Source organism: Pteropus alecto, unplaced genomic scaffold (genome assembly GCF_000325575.1).
Source record: "Pteropus alecto unplaced genomic scaffold, ASM32557v1 scaffold24, whole genome shotgun sequence".
NCBI classification, from domain to species: Eukaryota; Metazoa; Chordata; class Mammalia; order Chiroptera; family Pteropodidae; genus Pteropus; species Pteropus alecto.
Window position 1 is genome coordinate 17,929,768 of NW_006439192.1, and position 20,300 is coordinate 17,950,067.

Consider the following 20,300-nt stretch of genomic DNA (forward strand, 5'->3'; position numbering starts at 1 on the left):
CGCAAGTGAGGTTAACCCAGGCTTTGGCTGGCATCCCAGATTCATTTAGTAAAATCTTCTTGAAAGTCTCTACCGCGTGCCCTCTCTGCCTTCCTGACCTCGTATCGAACCTCCTCTTGTTTGGCCTTCAGAGCAGGGAGGAAGTTGATGACAGGGCAGCCCTAGCTTGTGGGATGGGCAGCCGCTCGCTCTTACTGCCTCCGTGCTCAGCAAAGGGCCAGTGCTGCCCAGAAGTCTCTTTGTGCTGGAGCCTTTCCACCAACGTGGCCTCTGGAGGGAGGTGTGTGCTCTGACCAGGGACGAGATCAGACAGCTGGAAGGGGCCTGACCGGTGCTGAGCCGAGGAGTGAGAGCAGGTGCTTTTGACAGCTAAGAAAAAATTGGTCTGGGAATCCCCTTGACAAAGGGAAATCACAGAAATTAGAGACAGAAAAATAAAAAACCTATTAGTCAATTCCCTTGCCCAAGATAAATTGATCCCTGGTGCATATTCCTAGCTCCTTGGCCATTCCAGTGATATCTCTGTCAACGTGGTTGAAGGACCATGGGGATGAAGACAAAAGACTCAGGGCAGGAGGATGAGTGAAGTACTGGAATGGAAAAAGATCTGTAACCATTAGAGGAAAAGTAATGACTTGGAGGAAGAATAAGCCCAGTTGACTTTTCTTTAGGATTGAAGATTTGAATAGAGATGGAAAGCTCCACACAAGGTTCTGTAGTTACTGTTTTCTGAATGAAAAAGCTATTATTTATCCAAAGAGAAAAATCTGAGCAAGGAGGTGTAAGTGAATATTTTTGACATTGCAAGATAAGAATCAGAATATGCATTTTGCTTTTGAAGTAATAGTAGCAGAGAAACCTCATAGGATAATGCTCTGATAGAATTTATTGAAGAGGGAACTGGATGATAGTTTGTTGAATATGTGCATTTGATTGACTCTCTGTAGCCACTTAAGAGAGACAAAGAATTTTGTTGCTAAAGATCATTTTTAGATAAAGAATGAAATCTGAATTGGTTCATATTTGCTTAGATCTCATCGCTTATAAGAAGAAAAAAGGAGCTAATTCTCAAAGAAACTGTGCAGTAGTAATTTATCTTGGTATTAATCACATTAAACTAGACGGCTGATTAATTGAACTGACCTGCATTGTCTGATATCTTTTTCATGTTTCTTTTTTTTGGGGGGGTATTTTCAAATTATATCATTTTGTTGCATATTTCACATTCAGAATAGCTCAGCTGAGCAATGTCATTGTTATCTCTTTTTCATTCACGTTGGGGGTGAAGGACTTAACACAAGAAGTATTTAGAGGGACTTTCATCTTCTGTGGCATATTCATTTTCCAAACTCATCATTAGGATGCTCACTCCTGCTGCTGTCTCCCTAGGTTTCAGGTCGTTGGTGCTAAGGCCGCCTCTCAGAGTCCAGAGCCCTGTGATCCAGGATGCTGGCCTGATCTTTCTGCCAGATCAACTTTGAGCATCAAAAGGCAGGCAGAGAGTGAAACCGTAAGCCCCAAATTCATCCGGTTTTTGAAAACCTCTTTTCACAAGCCCGTTACCTTGATCACACTTCTGGCATGTGACCTCGCCCTCTTCATATTATCTGATACCAGACCCAATGGCATCTTGACCACTGATTTTGAGGCCAGTTCCCACCCATGCCTATCACCCTTGTTGTGGTTCTTACTGTTCCAGTTTCTTATCTGGAATCCATGGTCTGAGACCACATACAATTGATGTTGTTAAAGGAAAAATTATTCCGCAGGAAGACGTTATTCGGTACTATTGCCATAGGTGTCAAATGATAGCAATGTTGTATTTGCATTTAATTCCAACTACAACAAAAACAAGTAAAGATTTAGCCAAGGGGCGGATTGGGAGGTCAGTTGATGAAAAATTATTAAGAGGAGATATGAAGGATAGGGAGATTCTTGCCAAACTAACTTAACAGGACTCCTGCTAAAGGCTGGCCAAGGACTTACACACCAAAGGTGGTGAGGAGGACTTCCATCACGTGTGGAAGGTGAGGGATTCTCTCTAAAATGACGTGGCTGGAGGGGATGGAAAGTTTGGTTCAAGGAGACGGTCTTCGTCAGTGTGACTACTTGTCCTAAGAAGCTGTATATAAAATTCAGCTAATTATGGCACTGCCCCTGGCAGGACTGTGCTACTGTGCATAGATGGTATTGCTCTTAAGTGCACTTCCAATTCTTCCGCCCTCTGTCAGTATCATTTTTGGGTGCTCCTTCCACCATCTTCATTGGGCCTGAGAAATCTGGCCTTCAGGTTTCACTGAAGATGGATATATATGTAGCGGGGGGAGGATCTGAGAAGAGCCTTGGAAAATGGCTCAGTAATGATGCTCATATCTTTCACACTCACCCTGTGAAGTAGATTTTATCAAATGAAAAAACATACACTACTCACATGTGACATTTTATTCAGAGCCAAAATTATAAGGGAAGGGAGTTAATGTGTTTATACTCAGAAAAATTGGCCAAGTTTTCTTAAAAAACGTCTTGCACTGTTGAATTTTTTTTTTCTTGCAAGTATAAACTGTTCTTCATTTAATACCATTTCTTTGCGAGAAGACCACAGGGTAAATGCAGGTAGATGTTGTTGGAGACTTTTATTGTTGTGTGTGTTTACAAAAAGTATAAACAAAGAAATGTATCTGTTTCATTTATTGTCCCCCAAAACAATTTGTACTTTCGTAGCTCTCGAACAAGCTAGAAAATGAATGGAATAAATGAGCCATTTTAGCTCCTTTCCACTGGCTTTTAAAAACACCACCAATATTGAAATATTTGTGTTTTCTTTGCTGTAGTGCCAGCGACATAATAGATGAGAAGAGAATGGATAGTCACTGTTCTCCAAAAATACAACTTTTCCTTGTCCTACAGCTTGAGCCTTCACACTGCAGCCTTTCCTTGTCTCCGTGATTTCCTGCTTGCTCCCTCCTCTAATTACTCTTCCTTTTTTTTTCCCCTGACTCTTTTCATGATTCTTCTTTCTTCTTATTCCCCTTTTATTCCCTCTTGCCTGCATTCCACATTTCTTTCCCACCCCCCACTTTTTTGGGTACAAGTGTTTAAGACTAGTATTCAGCCTCGAAGCTGAATAAGCCCCATCTCCTACAGACCAGTTTTAGAGATTTTTCTATTGAAAAAAGTTAGCATTCTAGCCTCCTCTGAGCAAAGGAATTTAAAAGAAAGCTCAACAACCCCAAAGGAAGAGCTAGCTTCAGGATAAGTAAAGCAAACTGTTCTGCAGCATCAGATGTATTTTTTACATATATAAAATTATTTAGCCGGTCCCATTGTTGTAAGCACAAATGCATCACCGAGCTTCTTTGAAAGAAAAATTTGTCTGCTTTTTAACATTAAATTCAGAATTCATCCAAACATTAACCCCAGAGAATGTTGAGACTGTGTAATTGTACAAGCAAGGGATCTTACAGGGTAAAGCTGGCAAATGCAAGTTTTCTTGTGCGTTGTATAAAAATAACACGTTAGTATTACTCTGTTCAACAAAAATCTATTACAATATTTGGTACAATATTTGATAGAGGCTTTTGTTAAAAGTTATTTTTAAAATAAATAAAAATAAAATGAATGGGAAGTGCAATGTAAAAAATTTGAAATTTGTATAACTTAATCTGTTTATCTGTTTCTCTGCCTCAAAGGTAAATTATTTCAACAAGAAACTGATATAAATAGAGAGATTCTTAAAACTATTAGTAAATGACAGGTGTATGTTTTTCAATTATTTCATGACATACAGGTTTTTTTTTCTCTTGAAAGAATACATTGTTATCATTCATATTATCATGTTTTTCAGTGGCATTCTTAAAAAGTAAATAAACTGATATCCAAACTGCATTTTAAAAATTGTGTCACCTTAGATACTATACCTAGGAAAGATAATATTAACCTTAAAAAATAAAAACTCTATGAAGAATATTATAAATGTATTTAGAATAAGTTTATTATGTCCTAAGTGGCAAAATCTCACCGTTTATTGAATTAGAACATAGGATTAAGAAGGTGAATACTGAATACAACAGTGAGTTACTCTTGGGGGAAAATCAATCACGCAATCAGTCAGATTCACAAAAGCATCTCTGTGCTTTCGGTTTAAAAAATTTCAGTAAACACAGCACAGTATGATTTGGAACTCTAATAACTGTGAATAGTCAACAACAACGGGTCCTAAGAATAGGTTCTCACAAAAGAGAATCTCACAGGAACGTCTACGTACTTTTAACGCGCGCGAGAGAGAAATTTTGCCTTATAATGTTGTTGGAAGTCTTTGCGTTTCGAACAGAAAGGATGGTATATAAAATAAAACTCTGTGTTCCAAGGGATAATAATTGGAAATAAAAATTATAATAATCAGTCAGTCTTGTTTTGGATTTTCTCCTCCGCGCGGTTAAGCAAATTTATAAACATCTATCTGTTTGCCCGGGTGGAGAATGGGCTTTCACAAATTACAAGGGGCTTATTTTCTCTTGGGAATTATGGTGTTTTTTAGCCATCTAGATATCTTGGGTTGGTTTATTTTTCTCCATGGCTGTCTATTCCCCTTCATTCCAGTTGCTCCCCACTTGCTCGGAGATCCATCACTTCTCTGGAATCTGGAAGCCACTTCCTACGTAACTTAACGATCTTCCCTCTCAGTCCTCTGCCATGGCCAAATCAAGCTTCCTGAAAGCTATGTCGATTATGTTATTTTTCTGAAAAACAATTTTCTGATGATGCTAAAAGTTAGGATAATAATGTAATAAGTATGTATTGAGCAGTTCTATGTTTTGTTAAGTTTTGTTAAGTATTTTGATATGTTATCTCATTTAATCCTCAAAACAATCTTACAAAGTATGTTTGAATATTCACCACGTTTAATAAGTAAAGATTTGAGACTTAAGCAGGTGAGGTACTTTGCAGGAAGATTCAACTATTTCTTGTTCTCTCACGCTGTAAGTGTAAAAGCTCTGCCTGACTTTTCACTGTCTACAGGATCTACACTCATCCTACTAATTTAGCAACATACTCATTATTTTAAATGTAACTTTTCCCTGGGACATATGACAGTAACTTTATAGAACATCTGGAAATTTGCTATTACTTTATTGTGTTATCATGCTTTCGAATCTCAAGTTTAGATCATAAATGAAATTGAATGTGAAGATCTCTAGCCACCCCAATTTCTCGGAAACATTTATCTGTATCACAAACCTGAGAACCATTTTGAAAGCGTTAGGAATCTATGACCAAAAGTAGTTGACCCTGCAATGAGAGCAGGCTGATAACCAGCACCACGATAGATGAAGATGATGCTCGAGGCAGAGGTTGCTTTAAGACTTTACTTGGCGCTGCAGTCCCTAGTCAACGTTATTAAATCTGGTCCCTTTTATAACTGAAATTTCAAACGCAAATTACACTGTAACGTCCCTATAGAAATGTCTAAAGTCGTAAATGAACAAGGAAGGATGTTCTCAATACGTCCCACATCATTAACATGTCAAATTTCTTTTCCCATTTAAATGAAACTGGGATATTCTCCAACTTTTCATCTTGACTGTAAGTATAGTTGCCGGGTGTCTGGAAGGGAGGGAGGCGTAGATAAAAGTGTTAGTTTTGTGTTTCAACTAATCTGATCCCCCCAACCAGCTGGCCTTCCCACCTACCCTACAAACACTGTTCAGAAACTGCACATTCAAATAACTTATCAAAGCCAGACCCCTGTTGTAGCTATTTCTGCAAAGTAAGCCAATTTGGGTTTGGTAGGTGGAATAAAGAGGTTAAAGAACGATGCCCGAGCCATAGAAATTGGACTTCAAAATGAAGCTAAAGTAATATGAAGCCATATTACCAGTCAGGGAAGAAAATGACATGTAATAATTTTAAGAATTAGCAGTTTCACTCAGTGGACGTGGCAAAAGTAAAGAAATCTGAAATTTAACTCTAACAAGGAATGTAACAAAAGAGAAATTTATTTAACTATGCAACATATTATATACAAGTCACCAAATCAATTAAATTATTTCTGTGAGCACAGCGCTGTACTTTCAAAGCTACATTTTAGAAGATGACTCTTTAAAGGTCATTTTACGAAGCATAAGATAAATCCTTTGAGGGTGCCCGTAGCCCACCTCCCCAGTCTAGTTTTATGTTTCATTGACCGTATTAGCATTAAACTCTTTAAGAATGACAGGCTGCAGTAAGGGGATCCCAGGTGGGCTATGGGATCTGCAGGGCCAGCTGTTCCTTAGCTCAGATAATTCTTCTTTTTGAGATTTACAGATCCGTTTGCATTTGACAGACCATGGCAAGTCTTTGTACTGCCCAGTCCTGATGTTTTAAAGGAAAGCAGCTTAAAAATTTATTAACTGCTACTTTTCCTCTGAGCTTTATCTGTGTGATGCTGTTGAGTCACAGAACATTATAAATATGAACTCAGCAGAAGCACATTCTTGAAGAGATACGGATTTGTTATTGTTGCTGTTGTTGTCATTGTCGTCAAGGACTCCTGAGAGCTCTTGTTGATTCACCTGGTTGGAAAGCAGCAAAAAATGATCAGTTTTGTAAAATGGAACTGCAATATCAGTTTCGAGGTTGCTAAGAGTGTGCCCCGATCCACAAGATAGTTAGCAATGTAATGACAGTAAAATGTGGTTGCAATATGTTTTGAGATGTTCCTGAATTGCCTATATCCTGCAGTGACATTATACTACTTACATGTTCCTACCTATGTCCCTCCCCTTTAGCATGAGACACACTTCTGTCCCCATGCTTCCACCCCTTCAAAATCTCATCCATAATTTTAACACTATTTCAAAGGTGACTTTTTACCAGAAGCTTGCATCGATCCTCTCCAAAATGGATATTTCTTTGGCCTTCTTTGACTTTTATGACACACACACATATCCTTCTTTATATGATGATTATGTTAACTTTTGTCTGGAACTGGACCAGAATACTGTGATGTCCACTGCCGTGTTGTCCTGGTGATTCCTGTATGGTCCAGCATCTGGAAGATGCTCATTTATCTAATAAAATTTAAGAGCGTAGCTATTAATTCTATGCCCTAATCCTTCTTTTCTATGTTTCTTGTCCCTTTCCTATTTGCATATAATTATTTAATGATTTAAAATTCCATAAAATTTCAAAATTTTATGAAACTTATTTTAGCATGGGAAAGAAATTTTTTTAGAGACTTTTATATTAGACTATTAATAAAAATAATATCTGCCTTTGTGAGTTCTTCAGTTTACAGGATATTTTTATACATTTTATTTTTTATTTTTTGGAACTAAAAAAGAAATTTGGTTTTTTGAGGGCAAGCAATATAAAAATCAAAAGCTTATCTAGCTTTAATTGGCTTTTCTTTCGTCAAATGGGGGTGGGATTTTTTTAAGGATCTCAATCTACTCATGAAATCCTTATACAGAGGGAAACTATGGGGCAGAGAGATTCCTTCAGTGACTCATGTGGAGAACTCTTATAGGGTGGGAATAATTGTTCAGTGCTGCCTACTTCTTTCTCTTCTGCTCCATGTGTACTACAAAATAGTCAGTGTACATGATGGTGAGCCCAGCAATTAGCAAAAAGAAGCTCCGGAAGCCAGGTCTGCCACTTCGACGCAAGTCCACATCCTTCATTATTGTGTCCACGGCCAGACGGTCTTTTTGATTTTCCAAAAATCCGGAGAACTCCTTTTCTATAAGTACTCTCAGGCCCTCCTTCGTTAAGAAGCCTTTATCCCCAGCAAACATGAAAATCACGGTGTCCATAGCGTGTTCCATCAGAGATGGCAGTTTGATGAGGTCTCGGCTGAGGCACGGCAGGATCGTTCAGCTGGCTAGGACGCGTGGCTGGTTATGTGTACATTATTTGACCATCACATGAAGCTTATGACCACGCCCATGACTAAGGAGGAAGGGGAATCTCCTTTTACGGATTAGGAAGTTGAGGCCTAGAGAAAATAATTAACTAGTACAGAATTGCATCTAATAAATCTCAGAGGTTAAAATCAAACCCAGACGCCCTAAAGATTCCAATAGGACTCACTCCACTTATATATTTTTTTCGTCAAATAGTTACTGAGTGCCCATTGTTAGGCCCTGAATAGACACAAATAAGATGCTGGCCTCTAAGGAGACCTATATCGTAATAACAGCTGCAGAGCTGTTAGAAATGAGAGTGTAGCCATGTTGCCTCACTACCCAGACTAATGCACAATTAAAAGACAACATTCTTTTTCAGTAACTGAGCAGATTCAATAAATTTAATGGCATTTAATGATTATTCAGCTTATAGCATCTTTTATTCAAAGGTCAGTCCCAAAGCTGTATATACTGTATATACCATTTACTCTGTTTATAAATGATAGGATAAAAGAATGGAAAGGAGATTATCTTCATTGAAGAAATAATCGACACTGCCCTGCATACAGCTGGCACTTAATATATGTTTATTTACTAAACAGAAATGTCCTCTATGTTTCTGAATTTATCCTTTTTATAATTAAGTTCTTGCTCTACAAAATGAACAAAACTGACTCTTGAAGTATAATTGAGGGAATATGGCATAACATTTACTTTAAAGCAATTTCAGGCATAAGCTGAACAATTCCTTAATTTTAAAAGAGATGCTCCGAAGAATAAGATATGATTAGAATGTTCCCTGTTTTTAGTTGACTTTACTTGTAATTCAACTGCAAGTATTCTCAAGTTACCGATATACCAGATTGAATGGCTGTTTTACCTATTATGTTCTTTTATCTCAAATTTTTAAAAAATCACATGTTCAGTATGAGAACAATGGGATTTAAATAGTTAAGGGTAATTCTTCCTCAAAACTACTTTACGTCGTTATAGCCACCTGCTCTATTATACAGAGTCGAGGTAATTAATAAGAGGCATTAACACGTCTAATATCACTGGGGAGAGGGAAAAACTGAAATCAGTTGAATAGCTTTAACAGTGAAACAGTAATGTTGATTCACTCACCATCTTTCACTTTACCACCCAACTTGAGATCATTTTCTGCAAGATGAAATAAATGGTAAGCTCATGCTCCAATGTAACTTTAATGGGCTTAATTACATGTAACTTGAAATATGTGTTCGGCTCCATAGTACACTCAGCCACCGATCCATAACCAGCATTTTTGGGAAAGCAGAGCTCGTGTTCAGGAGAGAGATGGGGATTGGAAATGCAGAATTGGGATGACAGATGAAGCTGTGGAACCATGAATTATGGCTGCAGCAGGGGAGCGCTGAGAATAGAAGGAAGGAGGCAGAGGGTAAAACCACCAAACCAGTTGGGGGGAGGGGTAGAAATAGAATAGGAGACAGGTGAAATGTTACACAAATTAAGAGAGAAATTAATTTCTGAAGGAAGTGGGTCTTCAGAATGCAGGGTAAATGAAGAAGCGAGGAGAAATGAGAAGAAGCTGTCCTGGCTATTTTAGAATAAAGTTTAATAGTGGATGAGAAGAGCTATTTGAAATTATTTTTTTAAGGATCAGTGAGATTTGTGAGTGTCTGTGTAGGCTGAAGGTAAAGATCCACTGGGGAAAGAAGAAGTAAAGAATAATAAATGGCAGTTTGTCTTAGTGGAATAAAAGATGCTAGTGGAGTAATTCTTCTTAATGAGATCCATTCCATCACCATATCTATGTAGCACATCATTAAAAATAACTAACAGAAAATGTCTACTTAAGTGACACATTAGTTTACTTAAATCTTTACATTTGAATCCTATTCGTACTTATTTTCCCGCACTTGTTGACAAGTCATTAGGAAAAAGAGTATTTAGTTCAATATTATCTGTCATCTAAGAGAGTCGTATTGCTTAAATAAAAACTTGCTGGATTAATACTATTTTAAAAATAAAAAGTATAACGCTATGAATGGTCCCACCTATATTCATGAGTCATACATATATGCATCTTTAGACATACATCGAAGTAAGAAACTTAAAAAAATAACCTACAGAAAATTAGAGAATTAAAAAATTAGATTGTTAGAAATGTGTGCAAATATCATATACTCAAAATGTATAAATAATCGTTCCACAAATGTAATTTATTTAATATATATGCTGCCAAAAAGATAAATTTTTTTTATTTTAGAATGTCATGATAAACATAATGATAAATTACAGAGTAGACATTGACAAGCAAAGTTAATGGACTTTGCAGTTATCATTTTTTAAGATACACGATTTCTTTAACTTGATCCCTTGCTTTATTATTATTTTTAAATACCATCTAATATCCTGGTATAGATTTTTTTAGTAGACTGGTTAACAAAATGTCACGAATCCATGAGAGTTGGCAGGAAGTCAATGACACTTTATCACAGAAGATTGCTGGCATGTTCATAATAATAATGATACCTCTAATATGTTAACAGTTTCCTTCCGTATCTCAAAACGATTGGATATAATAGATACCAACTGAAATGTGGCCAGCTTGATATTATGACACATAAGTCATTTAGAGTTCTTATTCACTGACCAGAAACCACACACTAGGGCAGAGAGAATAATTACAGTTTTATAGTTGTAATCCCAGAGAAGAATAGTTTGTAGGTAGCACATGGTGATTCAAAACAAAATTTAGTAACAGAATAAAATAAGCACCACCTTTGGGCTAATTCAAAACCTACAGTGTAGTTTTATTAGGAGGGTCACCAGTTCATCTAAGGTGAGCTGTGCTTGGCCTGTAACTTCTTGGGGAACAGTGCACAGGTTTCTCTCACTGCCTATCTTGTTTATACCTAGAGAAGAAATCCGAACATTTTTTATTATGGAGAAGTAAGAGGGAAGAGCACATTCACCTACCCACCCCCCTTAACTATAAAAACAACACTGACCTTGCACAACTGAAACGTACGTGCATACAGGAGCAAAAAGTGGTACAAATTAGCCTTGACCACATATATATCAGATTGATTCCACTTAGCTTATGAAAAACGTAAGATCACAAGCTGAAGTGATGTGGTATTAAGCAGTTAACCAGTGAATTGGGGTGGAATGTATCCTCTTAATAACTGAACTGTGGCTTTATTGCATTTGAGAGCGGTACAGTTTCAAAGAATTCTATGTAAGCTCTGAGACATGAAGTTTTGTGTTTTATTCATTTATGTATTTCATCTTTCATAGACATTGGATTATTTTACATTGTCCTCTCCACGGTTGCTTGGAAATGTAGTCTAGAGAATCAAATTGATTTTTAATTATGAGTTCTTGATTTTAGACTTTAGATAAACTAAAGTGAAGGAGGATATTCTTAAAGCATAAACAATGGATTGCCTAAATTCCCAGCTCTCATTTCAAGTATTTGCTAATGTGGCATTGATCAATCTACAATTCCCAGACTGAGGAGAAGTGATAGGAATATTGGATAAAACATGCCATACAGGCCAGAAAGATAAATTGTTTGGGTTGTCTTTTTGCAAGTTTGAGGTCACGATTCATTCATCTTGTTACTTTGCTATATCCCTTTAGTGGCTTCAATTGCAGGATTAAATATTGAATGGTGGCAGATCATTCAATATATAGGCTCTCATAGTTTGGCATTAGAAGGCTTTTCATGCTTAAAATGGAACTATGTGCACACAATATGCCAAAGATAATCGTGCTGATGATCTAGTGTGTGAGATTAATCCCTCAACAATATTATCAGACAATTCTTAACACATCGATTTGTCCCTGATATGACACTTCTGAAACAAATGGACATACTAAGCATTTTAGGAATAACATTGAGCCTTCTATACAGCCTAGTTCTTTCAGAAAATTAACCCGTTAGCAGATTTGCCTTGAAACTTCCAAGACATTATCGCAATCAATGTTTGTAACCACAAAAATAAAAAGTTAATTTAAAAAATTCAAAATGCTTTTGAGGAGTATTAATTAATGGAAAATTTTTAAAAAATCACTTTGAGTAAAATTTTGTGCTCATGGCTAAATATGCAGAATGAAAGTACTAAATTAATATACTGTCTAATAAGTCTAATTAGGCCAAGAATATTCAAACCACCTTTTAGCCTGAGTTATTATGATTCAACTATTTAGTTTAGTTGCTGATCTCCTTATGAATTTTTGGTGTTGCTTACATACTATGCTCGTTAAAAGAGAAATGGAGATGTTAAAGGTTAAAAATACCATTTAGCCAAAAGACTCAAGAGGCTTGAAGGATAAATACATATACTTTTTAAAAATAAAAATGTTTTGTTAATAAAACATAAAAATTAAAGTTCGACAAGAAGCAACAGGCCATTCACTTTCTCTCTGCCTGTGCAAAATTATTTTTTTTCACGGTTGTCTGGATTGTCAGAAATACCCTAGATGATAATTTTTCACTCCTTTCTGAAGTTGCTAAAATCCAGAAGTTCTTCAAGGTAAAATTATTTTGGGGTGGTTAGGAAGGAGGAAGATTTTGCCTAAAATTTTCTTTTCTTGGATTCAACCCATTCGTTTTCCTAGATTATGCTATTTTAAATCATTGTGCTCTATAAACAGTGAAATCATTTTTCATTTTTTTCCCTCAGTCTAAGCACATTTAGATTTTCTAAATTTCTTTTGTTGTTCATTCTATTCCTTTCATCAGCTGGATTTATCTTGGGCTTCCTTCCAGTTTATCCACATCTATGTAGAGTGCGGGGGTCTAGGTAGAGGCTTACTATTATGATGAAGTCTGACATTTCTAGAGGCAGTATAAGAATACACCAGTCCCCCCTTGTCCATGGTTTTGTTTACCAGGGTTTCAGTTACCCAAAGTCAACCTCCATTTAAAAATATTAAATGAAAAATTCCAGAAATAAACTCTTCGTGAGTTTTAAATTGCACACCACTCTGATGAAATCTCTTGTCATCCTGCTCCATCCTGACCATGATATGAATCACTTCTTCGTTAGTCACTTAGTAGCCAGCTTGGTTGATCAGATGGGTTAGCAGAGAGAAAAAGAAAAAAATCACATTCACATAACTTTTATTACAGTATATTGTTATAACTGATCTATTTTTTAATAGTTATGTTTGTTAATCTCTTACTGTGACAAATTTATAAATAAAAATTTACCATTGGTATGTATGTATAGGAAAAAAGCATAGTATATTAGGGTTCAGTGCTATCCATGGTTTCTGGAATCCACAGGTGTGGGAGTCTTGGAACGTATTCCTTGAAGACCAGGGGGGACTACTGTACAGGCTTTGGAGTCAGACAACCCTGAATTTAAATTCTATCTCTGCCAGTTATGGCTATGAAACTTTCATTTAGTTATTAAAATCCTCTGTGCTCCTGTGTCTTTATATCTAAAATGAGGCTAACAGTATCTACTTCACAAGATATTTGTCATTCTTAAATTAGGTAACAGTTGTTGGCACAAGGTAAGCAAAGAAAACAACGAAATAAAAATAGTTATTATAATTATGTGCGTTTTTTAATTGGCAAAAAATACTTTAGGTAGATTATGGGTCTCCGTAAAATCTTTTATTTGGATTTTTTTTAAATAAAAGAGATTTTGCATTTGTCTATGACTTCTTTTGAATCTAACCTAGCTTAGATTGGATTTTATAAAAGAAACAAATCCAGTCAATATACATATGAAAAACCATGAGATTAATAATGAGGGACTCCTGAAATCACATGTATAGTCAAGTACAACTACACACATCATTAGATGTTATGAATTAAGAACGGAAGTGTTAACTATGTAAGGAAAGAGAAAACCAAATGGATCGGACTGGAAATGGGACCCGGAGACCCTGACTCAATCTGAGAAAAAAAGTGTGAGGAGAATATACAGGCAGGTAACGCATAGGTTTGATAAAAAAAAAGTATCGAACAAGAGGTAATGGGGAGCAAGCACAACAAGGCAGTGGACTCAGAGTTTAGGAGTAGACAATGTAACTGAGCACTGACTGTTTGCCAGAGACCACCTGGAGCATATGTGCTAGCCCTGTGACGTAGGTTGTATCTCTACTTTATAGATGAATTATCCAAGGCTGAGAAAGGTATTCTTCACACAATCTTACCCGGTTTCAATATTCTCAAACTTCAGTGAGCAGATGAATCGCCCAGAGGGAAGTTAAAGCTGAGCCCACCCCAAGTCTCTGATTCAGTAGGTCGGGGTGGGGGGGGGGCTGCGAATCTGCTGCTGCTGCTGCTGCTGCTGCTGCTGCTGCTGCTGCTGCTGCTGCTGCTGCTCTAGGGACCACACTTCAAGACCCACTGCTCCGAATTTGTGCTCTACTTCTGCGAGTTAATAATTATCAAGTGAAGCTAAAAGCTAAATGTGATTTCATTTAGGTTCTAACATATGGCGGTCTATGTGAGCAGGCTTTAGTTCTCTGTTTTAAGGAAGTCTGGCATTCGACACTAGAGAAGAACTTTTAGTCCTGGAGGAGCTGGTGCCGTGGACAGCCTGTGAGAATAGAAATTCAGATAAGGTGACTCCAGTTACAGAGACCCTTTGTCTCAGCAGCAAGGCAGAAGCCCTTTTACTATAAAGTGAAGCACAAGCTTCGACCTGGCATGGAGGCCACACTTGTCACGGAATCCTTTACATATTAAACTAGAGCAGATTGAGTTCCTTCTTACTAAAGGCGAGATTGATTCCAGATCCTGGACAGACATTAGGCTATAGATCACATGCTTATGGCTCTGAGGAGAAAAGGAATGCAGGGACACACACACACACACACACACACACACACACACACACACACACTACCTCTCCTGGGGTCATTGTGGTTACTGACAATTGCCACAACTTTCCTCCATATATTCCTCTCTCTCAGTGGTGCTATTAAATCAATTGCACATTGTAGAAATTTAGTGGTGGTTGACTAACTGTCCAGTCTGTACTAGCTGCCTTAAACTCGATTGACTGTGAGAAAGGAGGATCAAAGAAACATGAAAGTGTCTCATGGCTGTGTCTAACTCACTATGCTGAGTTCCTAGGAACCACATGCCAAGAGGAGCTGAATAAAATCTGTCTACATAATTGATTGGTGAAGACTTGAAATGTAGTTATCAAAGCATGGAAAGTTAGAGGAAAGGTAAAATGTTACGTTTTGGGTTTTTATTTAGCTGATAGCCAACTCGACCAGATATATTTGTGGCTACAGCAAGGTTTCTTTCCTTAGGGTAAAAAGAAGTCATTACCTTAACAACAGAAAGCATTTGGTAAATTCCTCTTTGAACGTGGCAACACCTTAGGGCCTATACAGAATAAGTCCAAAGGCAGCCTTTCATTTGGGTGTTAAATGGATAGCTGCCAGCTTTTCAGTTCCATTTCATTCAATTCAATTCAGTTTGGTTCAGTTCAATTCAGTCAGCATAATCTAGCAAGTATTTATTAGTTGCCTTCTTATGCTCACACGGTGCACTTGGTCCTGGACTTGGTTTTATGATGGATAAATACAGGCCTTGTCAGGCTAGCGAGCTACCTGTGCACTTTAGGAAGACCATTTCAGCTTTCAGATGCATTGACTAACAAGCTTATAAATCACTGCATACAACCTGTAATAGCTAAAGGGTACCTAAAGGAAATAGTAGACCCCAAATGCCAAGTTCTCACCTTGTTTAAAATATGAATAAATGTTTTTGGTAAAATATTTTGGTTAGGAACGAATGCAGACACTGTTTTATAATACTTAAGCTGATAATTTATTTCCATCTTTAAAATAGTCAAGACTTGTTTCTTCATAGAATCTCTTAACTGAATTCAGGATGCTCTCACCACTTCCTTAGAGTGAAAGCGACCAGATGGAAGATGGTCCTTTGCTTATGTTATGACAGTCAACAGTGTGCTGCATAACTGGTACGATTTGTTTACAAGTATATATTTTTGCATGGAGAAATTAGCCTGAGTTTCCTTTGCATCAGCAGTTGGTGATATTTCAACTACCTGGTCAGAAAAAAATGGTGCAACTCTGTTTGCACCTACAGACTAAGACAAAACAAGTTTTCCACTGCAATCTCTGTATTATGCCGCGGCCCATTTGAGCTGTACAATGCACTGCTTGTTCAGTTTTTGTTATAACCTTCACAGAAGATGGAAAATGTACCCCAAACTGCTATGCAATAAGATCATTGCTGGCCTGCCAGTTTGCAGTTTTATATACAACATGTTATTGTTGCAAAGGTGAAGTTTATAGCGAGTGAGCCTCTGACAATCTGTCACTTTACCTGATTACAGTATAAGGGTCTCCAGATAGGCTGTGTTTGCAACGACTGTAAATACCCCTACCTTTGTAGCATCTTGGTAATGATATTTATGAATTAACCAGTATTTCTTCTTTGCTGTTTTAAAAGCTGGTTTGGTTTCAGAGGCCATTACCTATTTTAGTTGTGTGTCTTAGGGGAAAGAGGACACAGCTATTAAGATATTGAAAATATTCTCTTTTATTTTCTGTCTCAGATTTTTTTTTTTGTTACACATTAGAGACCTTATGTAATGTTTAATGTTTCAATTTACTGTATGCATTTTCAGTTTTAGTATTTGTCATCTTGTTCCAATTTAATGAAAGCTTATTTGGCTATGGTTTTCATTGGAAAGCAGAACACACGTACGACTCTCAGCAATAATATATATTTTTCTTTTTCTTTGGATTTGAACAGCCTTCTAAAATTTTCTCTACTGAAATTCTGGCAGAGTTATTTCTTCAACATTTGGCTGAGGGTTTGGAATGTTTTAAACATTTGAAGTGACTGGGATCAATTACTGTAACCTAAAATGGATAACCTTTAAGACACAAAGCTCGTGTTTTTCTTAATCATCTCATTACATGACATTTTTCTGTTTGTATATCGATAAAACACTATATGTTGGCTAAATAAGGCACATTTCATTTATTTCCAAGTACTGTTGATATTGTAAAGTTAGCATATTACATATAACATTAAAGTTATTTTTAAGATATAACATCTTTGTGGATGAGAAAAATAAAATTCAGAAGTTGGATAAACTTGTAACAATTTAGCAGTCTAACAAAGTATAATAAATAGCAAAATCGTGTATTTGAAATGAATTTCAAAAAATTCACTATACAAACATATTTTTAAGCTCTGTTTTTCTAATTAAGGGAGCTCCAAGTATTTTTCTGATTCATTCTTACTAGTGTTATTTCATTACCGAAAGTTTTTCTTTTTTCCACTATAAAATTACTGCTTCCCTCTGAGAGATGTTTACTTAGGAGGGGTTATATAGTAATATTCTGTTATTTTTATTTATCAGCTTAATTTAGAACTCACATTGCACTTTGAGGAGAGAAGGAAAGTGAGGCATTACCAGTTTCGAGATTCGACTTTTGATTAATATAAATGCGGAGCAACTCTCTGCTGATGGTACATCCGTAGTGGATGTGACCCATGACGGGCAGATGGCTGTAGCTTCTGCTCCAGTGGACTCAGAATACATTAGCAGGGTCCTCTCTCAGCTTGGAGTTTTTTCCTGATGATGGATTAGTGATAAACTCATATGCAAGTTATTCCAAAATTCCTTTGAGACCTTAGCTTTTCATGAATGAAAAGGTCATTTGTAAATGTTCTACATTCTTTCATTATTTTTCCCGTGGAACCAGATTGCTTTGTACAATTTTACATTGCTGTATTTTCTTTGAAATAATAGCTCACAGTTGTTCAGTTTTACTATCCTAATTATTTGTTTGGTGGTTTGGAGAAACTTACTGTTCCATCATGCAATAAATTATATTTCATAAAGAGAGAACTTAAAGTTGAAATCATTCTATAAACTACAAGCTCAGACTTTTATGAGACCAGAAGTCTCCTTGCTCGTTTTGTCCTAAATGACTTTTGATATTAGGCCAAACTTTGTACCAGATGTGTAGTATTTTATAATAATTACATGGTGTAAGGCTTCAATCATTTTCCACTGAGACCATTCAACATCTGTTTTATCAAAATGCTTTTCAGTTTTTTCAGGGCCACAGATGAGTAAGAATATTAAGTGAGACACTGAGTCATATATTTTATTATTTTACAATGTGAATTTCCCTTGAATTTATCTGTCTTAAGTTATCACAGCCCTACGGATTTCTTTTAGTGACTGAGTGTAGCAGAGTTGGTTTCTCTGGTGTTTTGGGGTTAAAATTTTAGACGCATTGATTTAATATTTACCTTTATTGTTTTCTTTATTCTGTTATCCATTATAGTTCCAAGTACAGATGAAACCCTAAGGAATGGATAAGGAAGTGGATGGGAAGAGGATAGTGTGGTTCATTATTACCGTATCCACTTTGAGACTACTTTTTCTGTTTACAAACCCACTTCTCTATAACTCTTATCTGTGCTAAACAGAGTTTACAGATATTGATTAACAAAGACAAATGGTCAGAGGTCATAAAAAGCGGAGATGCCAGCACCACGTGACAGTGTAGAATGCTGGTTCTCATACACCTGTCAGCATTTCCTACACTGCATAAATGGCAATTTGACAGCTGCCCCTATTTGAGGTGATGGGCAGGTCTCTAACTCTGAACTCAATATCAGCTCACTTCACTCACTTTATTGGAATACCAAACCCACAGGTCCTTTCCTTTGCTATTCTTGAATATTTTACTCAAAATTATAAGGGAAAAACACTTCATTTAAATTGTTTGACTTAATGGGCAAAATACAATCTTTGCAAAAATGTGTACTCCCTCAGTGTACAGCTTTTTATCTTTTGCACAGATTTTCCACATGCCTCAAAACTTTATATACTAACCGGTTGCTATTACAGTAAAAACAAAGTTAGTGCAGCTCTTCAAAGCACTGTGCTTTTGCACTGATGTCAGTACAGTAGTCTGTTTTCTGAGCCAACATAGACATAATCCGCCATAAAAATCAACATGTACACATCCATGGCCCGAAATAAATCAAAGTGGACATAATGAAAATTATCCAGTGATCGTAACAGAAAACTTAATATACTTCATCTTTTTGGGGGGGTGATAAAGGGAGTTGGTTTGGTTTTCATCGAAATCTTTATGTGGGTAAAACTTCCAGTTCACTGCACTTGCACTATATGAACTAAGAGGTAAGAGAGAAATTGTATCAATAAATTTTGGTGGGACAAATGAGTGTTTCATGAGACAAATAAAATTTTTGTAGGCTATATGATATTTTAATATAATTTAAAATACAACTAAGCCTTAAAATATGAAATTTATTTAAAACATAACTTTCTCTTCAATGAAAGATTTTTTTTTGTCATTTTTCTGACAAATCTGATTTGAGAACAAAAGGAAACATATAACCATAATGGAAATGTGTTTATATCCCAAAGCCCATTTGTCTCTTAGATATCTTTGAGTTCAATTATCACAAAATTATTTTTTGATTTTTAGATTCTTGCTTTGGTCACATATATCTTTTGTTGTGAAGACCTGATACAAGTGTAATCCTGAGCATTTCTATTCAATATTCCTATCATTCAAACACAGTTTGGCAAAGATGGCAGTTCAGTCAAGTGAAATGTGCTTGAAGTCCTAAGGTTGATTGGTCAAGAATAAGATTTCTCCAGTAAAACATTTTTACAAAGGCACAATGACCATCCTTTCATAGTTCAGACAAACAGAGCATAAGGAATTATTTTGAAATATAATGATGGTACAGCTGTAACAATAAAAAGGTCTATAATAAATAAAAGATTGTGCATCTGTTTTAGAAGAGCTCTGACTGCTATTCCTTGTAACTTGCCACAGACTTGGTGCATACTATATCTTAATTGTACATACACATGCAAGAATTGTTTATATCTCATTTTATGTTTTGTCCTGAAGAATTTTAGGCAGTAAGGGCCATACTATCTGATGATTGGGAGAGTGAAATGGAGTTGGAACATCAGACTAAATCATATTTAAGTGTTATCTATTCTTTAGAGCAGAGGATTAGCTTTCATCTAGAGTGGTGGTGGGTCTTTGCAAAGATAGGCATATTCTTACCCCCTTGGGACAATAGGATACCTTTGCAAAATTGGATACAGTTTAAGAGCAGGTTCTTTTTGTATAAAGATTATTTCCTTAATTGGTAATAAATACTTGGACTTATCATTGTGCTTCAGAATTTGCTAAATCACTTTTTCAGTCACCATCAATACAGTCTGATAATAAAAAAATTTCTGAAATTTTGCTGCTTCTCATCCTACAGTAAAATAAGACTAACTACAACCCTTACATTATTCAGATCAGTAAGATGTCATGAGGACTATTAAATATAAAGTTCTTAACAGTTGTTCAGTATGTAACCTAAATGTGAAAAATCTATGAATGGTTACA

The 20,300-nt window shown here is 36.3% G+C and overlaps 1 protein-coding gene and 1 pseudogene across 1 annotated transcript in view; one reads left to right on the forward strand and one right to left on the reverse strand.

Moving 5' to 3' along the window:
- The window catches only part of TENM3 (teneurin transmembrane protein 3), a 400,387-nt gene that overhangs the window by 44,465 nt on the left and 335,622 nt on the right, over nt 1-20,300 (forward strand).
- Nucleotides 7,536-17,393, reverse strand: LOC102896289 (annotated as a pseudogene).